The sequence below is a fragment of the Manacus candei genome, unplaced genomic scaffold (assembly GCF_025592945.1).
Source record: "Manacus candei isolate 608988 ecotype Guabito, Panama unplaced genomic scaffold, ASM2559294v1 h1tg000005l, whole genome shotgun sequence".
Classification (NCBI taxonomy): Eukaryota; Metazoa; Chordata; class Aves; order Passeriformes; family Pipridae; genus Manacus; species Manacus candei.
Genome location: NW_026138053.1, coordinates 18,142,866 through 18,148,865, shown reverse-complemented (window position 1 = coordinate 18,148,865; position 6,000 = coordinate 18,142,866).

Below are 6,000 nucleotides of genomic sequence, written 5' to 3'. Positions count from 1 at the left end.
GCCCTACAGCTGGCACAAGGGTCTTCTGACTTGTGTAGCAATGGTTAGTGGCTTGTGTAGAAAGAACAATCCCAAAGTCTGGATTGCCCAGTACTGCAGATAGGTGAGCAAAATCCTATTTCTAGCCTCATTTGGATCCATTTTTCCCCAAGGGGAGACAAAAACTACAACCAGTGCATTTGAGTGTAGGAAATTAGACACTACTCTCTTATAAATGTGTACTGGAAGATGTTTGTCCGTTAACTTGTTATGCTTAGTGCAGTCCTATAGAGACAGGATTCAGGAGAACCTTTTGATCAATATTCCAGTCATAGCTGTGGTGGAAAAATTGCTAGCTGGAGAGGCAGAGATTGCTGCTAGGGCTGAGGAAAGGAAAGATCAGTTCAGGGGCAAGCTGCAGGGTACAACCTAAACTTATACTAGAAAGAAAGAGACATTTTAAAAGAATGACATATACTTCTAGCACACAACGTCCCTGTAAGAAATACAAGTCAAGTGCACCAATAAATGAAGGAGGAAAATGCCACAGAAGGCAGTAAATCAAAAAGTAATTGATTGGAATATTTAGAGAGTTTAATTTCAATTACTGGAAGTGAGACAGTGGCATACTGCAAATGTCTGAGGTTTGGAAGGAGAGACTTGGAGTACTTACTGTTCAAACCTCTTCTTTATTTCCCAGAAAGGGTGTGCTGGAGGAGCACAGCAGGTGACCCTGAGGGACGTAGCCTTATTCCTCTTTTTGGTACAGTGTATATAGCTTATGTTTGCAATAGTTTGACAGTTTAAAATTAGTTTAAAACTGAAGCATTAGGCCATTAAGCATTAGATTTGGTGGGAATGGAAACCCTCTAGGAGCATGGCTGTTCTCTGGTTAGCACTGAAGCTCTTGGGCACTGAGGGCACTCCAAGTCTCAAAGCACTGTAACTACCATTTCCATTTGCTTTTGTGGCTTGTACTGTACTGAATGCTTATTAGAACTAAAGCAATGGCAGTCAAACTACTGATAATTCCAGTAAAGTTACGCACTCCTGTCATCTCTCCTACATTTTTCACTAATAATTTCAGCTTTGATTTCAGTTATATTTTAACATTTTCCATTGAAATGGCAATTATTCCTTGTCAGAACCCAGCCATTACTCTTGTCGAAAAGACATATGATGCATTAGCTTAAGGGCAATTGCTAATAACTACAGAGGTGACATTTGGTTACATAGGATGGGCAAGTCTACATATATCTTTGTCAAGTGGTAAGAGTTTGCATGTCCTGTAGTTTGCACTATATGGGAATGCTGCTGAACTAATCAAGCAAAACCAAATCAAATTTCAGTTTGGCTTTGATATGATTTTGCTATAATTAACATCTGCTCTCTCCTGGTTTTATTGAAGACTTTTTTGTTGGTTTATTATAACTGACTGAAATAAGCTTGCTGAAGAGGGGTGGAAGGGAGAACATTTTGTTGCCATATAGTCTCCTTAAACATTTGTGATGACAGAGCTTTCTGATTACTGGGAGGCAGGGACCAAATGATGTTTTCTTGCACCATTTCAGCTTGTGCAAGATATCCTTTGCTTTTTTCAACCCTGCTGTCCTTCCTGCTTATGTTATGCTTGCTTTCACTTGTTACCTCTCAAGAATGATTTAGAACATGATAAAACATCCTTTGTTTTGTTTTATTGCTGCTGGACCCGGAGGCCAGATTTTGGATGCATTTGGGAATTCCACATCATTTCTGCGTCTTTGGAGCTTTGAAAATCCAGTTCCACTAATGCAGCTGAAAGAGGCTCTGGTGTTTTCTCTGTTATAACAAGAAGAGTGGGAGTTACAGTCAGCTGTGCAGGGGGAGGGAAATAAGCTACTGTAATGGTACGATGCAGATGTATTTTATTTTCCTATGAAGAGAAAAATTATTATGGTAAATAATATTATCTATTTATTTATTTAATACTGAAGTATGCAGTGTTCCTCCTGTCTTAACATCTGGCAGGCCTCCGTTCTCTAATGGAGTTTGACCTGATACATTTTCTGGATAAAATTGTGGCTACATTGAAGTCAGTGACAGAACTCAGGAAAGTTCAAAAAAAACATGCTAAATACAGATGCCTGTGTTTTGTAATTCTGCTTTCAATGATTAATATACAGGCATTGTTACCCCTGTAAATTGCCTCTAATTATGTGCTTTTTTGCCCCCTTTACCTCTGAACAAGGAGAAGGCAAACAATGGATAATTTTACTTTGTGGGTCCTTTTTGTTTTCTGCCTGGTCTTACACAAGATTTCTATACTGGAATACCAGTCACCACAGGAGAGTGTTAAACATTGTAACACTTTAAGTCCAAGCCAGCAATGAACAATGTGAAAATTACCTGAGCACATTGTACCCATAACTTCCCTTTAAGGCTTCAGGGGACTTATATGCCCACTGCCCTCTCTGTTCTGAAGAGATCCTCTGCTTATCAGCTTGTGCCTTTCCAAGTGAGAGGGTTGGATTTGCTAGTGTTTTGTGCATCTCCCTGTGCTGCTTGCAGGAAGCATGTCCCACACCCCTCTGGGTACTTACCGATGTACCTTCCTAATTCCTAGTAGTACCTGTCCAGACCATGCTGTCCTTTGGCAGTCTGTTGTCAGCACTCACCCAGGCTTACTGTGTGGGTGTAGTGCAACACCATAGCTTGTCTCTTTACAGGGAGTTCAGGGTATGTACAGACCATTTCTCCTTCTCAAATCACATGATTACTGACCAGTTCCTGCAATCACTTGCCTTCTAAAAGAAGTGTTCCTTATTTATGCTTTTAGCTATCTAAGGCAATCTAACTTTGGCATCTAAATATTTAAAATGTCCCTTTTGGAGGGTAGCAGCTTTCAGCTGATAACCAGAGTCCTTTGTTCATCTTTAACGCTATTTTCCAAGTAATCATCCATATGGAGAAGACTGGTCCTCAGATGTACACACTGAGAACCTAGTGGCAAAAAATCCCCATGGACAGCACTGTGGGTATACAGGATGATTTCTTCCGAGCTGTTATTGCAATGTTTCCACCAGCATGTTTCCACCTCAGATCACCTTGAATTTGCATCAAGAAAGCATATCCTTCATGAAGGAATACCACGTGTGTCTTCTGCAACAAGACACACAAGTTGTGAAGACAAACTGGCTGCAAAATTCGCACAGATACCGAGTTCCTAGAAGTGCAAGTACATATAATTTCCTTCTTAATAAGATATGAATGGGTAGTAAATCTTTTGTTTCTGTGTCTTACAAGAAGCCTCTCACTTGCAACCAGAGCAGTTAAAACAAACCCCAGAACTCAAAGGCTGTGGCAGCTTTTTTGTCAGTATTAAGTAAGGACCTTTTTTTTCCTTTTTTTAATGAACAGAAGCTGTAATTTATTGTAATGAGGCCATTTGAAAGCTGGGGGGCTGGCTTTCCAGCCAGTCCTTGCCCTCGGGGAGTTTTCCTGAACCTGTGACTGTTGTTTTCATCTGGGAACACTCATGTCCCCCTTTTAGGTTTATTCAGTCAGTGGTACGTACATTAATGAGATGCAAATTTGTAGTTGCCATGTCTTGAAATCTATGATCATTAAAGCTTAATTAACAAACAAGCAGAAGTTCTTATTTGTTGCGGTTCTTCTTAAAATTGTTTGTCACTGGAATCTGTTTCACAAAGAGTGAAAACTCAGAGCTGTTCAGTGAGCAGCTGCACAGCCTTACAGTACCAGCAAGGAGATGAAGTGGAAATTGTAGGCTGGAAGAGGTGAAAGTGCAGGTTTGTAACAGAGTAGAAAAAAAATTTCCAGCAATGTTTTCTGGCTCTCTCTGAAGATAATGAGTGCAGTGATACCTTAACTGCAATGGAGACAGGAGCAGACCCCTAGAGAAGAGTGGTGGGATCCATAATGTAACCCCCCCTGCTAATAACTGTTAAATAGCTTTGGTGTTGACTACAGAAATACCAGCTGCACATACTCTTGGCTGGAGAAAGAGTTGGGGAGATGTGAATATATGTGTGAACATCTGGTGTGGAAACTAATCAAATGCACAAATTATTTGTTGTTGATTGTTGTTCTCTATGCCAGTAAAGGAGAACAGGAGGTGAGTATCAAACCTCTTCAGGCAGTGTAGCAAATCCTCCTAAAAGGAAGAATCTTTTTCTTCCCTTGAGTTTCAAGTTATTTTTCTTGAAAATGAATCAATAGACCAACATTTTTAGGAAAAGAAAAAGCAGTTACTCTCCATAGAATGGGTGTTTCCCTTTTCCCCTCTGCCAGCCATGTACCCATGCTGTGCCTGTGTATATAGGCAAAACCACTCTGTTAGACACTTATTTCCTCCTGTTGTCTGCTGCACTCATGTTCTGCTCTTGCAGCAGGAATGGTTTTGTTCCTGTGGCAAAAAATCAAAGTAATATTTAACAATATAGAAGAACAACTGCAAATACCCTGGAAATTCTTATTTCAGATTAGATAGTTTTATAGTTTTGAGCAATATATCATCTGCTGTAGTGAACTACAAAAGCCAACCAAAGCTCTGCATTAGGTGTGGTTTGACCTTACAATTCTTTGCCAGTTTGTCTTGTGAGAACATGATGCTGACACCACATCACATCTAATTAAATGAAATTTGTGTTGCATTGCTTAAGAGCCATTTTGTATTTGCCTAAATTATACAGACATTACTATGCTTATGCATCTCTGGGTGGTATTCGGGTGTTTGGTTCAGCAGAGTGTTATGTTCCTCATAGCCACAAGATGTCAGGCTGAGGAGCAGTGCTGGGGCTTAGAGTACCGTGCGTGAATCTGCGTGTCTGTATATATATGAGTAAAAATGATGATGATGGTAATGATTAAATCTTGGATTTTTAAGGGCAGCTAAAGAAAGAAGCCAGACAATCGGTTCTTTCTAAAGCCCAAAGACCTTGGTACCCACTTTACTTAGAATTATTTAAAACTCTCAGCCCTTCTTGTTTTGTGCTAAGACTTGATTAGGAAGAAAGTCTGCACAGTGCCGAGTTCTGTCGCTGAATGCAAGGATTTGTAGTTTGCCCTGTTGTTTTGAGTCAATGGCCTCAGTGACATCAGCTGGGAGTGGAGGTATATGAATAATGAATCTGAAAATGCAACCAACATATGGTTCTACCCCCCACTTGCTCAGCACTGTTCTAAGAAGTTTAGAAAGTTCTAAGGTGTGTTAAAAACAAGATCTGTTTTTCTAGATTGTGCAGGGGCAGAGGGCAGGTGGCTGGTTGTTTGTTTTGGCGTTGTTGTTTTTGAGTTTTTGTAAGACTGGCTCCATGGCTCTTTTAATTTAGGAGAGAAACATTAAGCAGGCAGGACTCACTAATCATGACCTGACCTGCTCTTGGGAGCAATGGTGTGCAGCAAAAAATTTTAATTAGGGGCTAAACTAAAAATTGTTTACTTTTGTGAATGTTACTTGTGATGTTTTTAAAAAGTATATCTGTTTCCCCCTTTGACTTGCTAATAACCATAATTTCTTCTGTCCACATTACTGACTTTTTCACTAGCCCTCTATCCGTGTGTTTGCTCTCTCTACCTCCCTTCCCCTTGCCCTGGGCTGCTGGTGTGATCTCTGAGGTCCCTGGTTGACAGGGGATGGATGCAGTGGCTTCTCTGTACTGTGCAGGCTCAGCCTCTGAGAGGGGCAGATTTGGTTGCACAGATGAGCACCCCTTTCTTTCTGTGTTTTAATTAATACGGGTAACTGGTCAAGGCACAGGCTCAGACTGACAGAGACATTGGTTCATAAAAATGTCACAGACTGTGGGTATACACTCAGATTTTGCACAAAATTTCATCTTGCATTTGTGCCATCATGCCTTTATGTGCTGCAGCTGTCATTTTTGGTGGAAAAGAGTATTTGATGACTCTTATATTTAATATTTCCAAGGTACATTGCTTTTTTCTGCTGCAAAGGACCATATCAATAAAACAGATTCTGTTGATGAGGACTCGACGGTCTCTAAATCTTCTATACTAAGA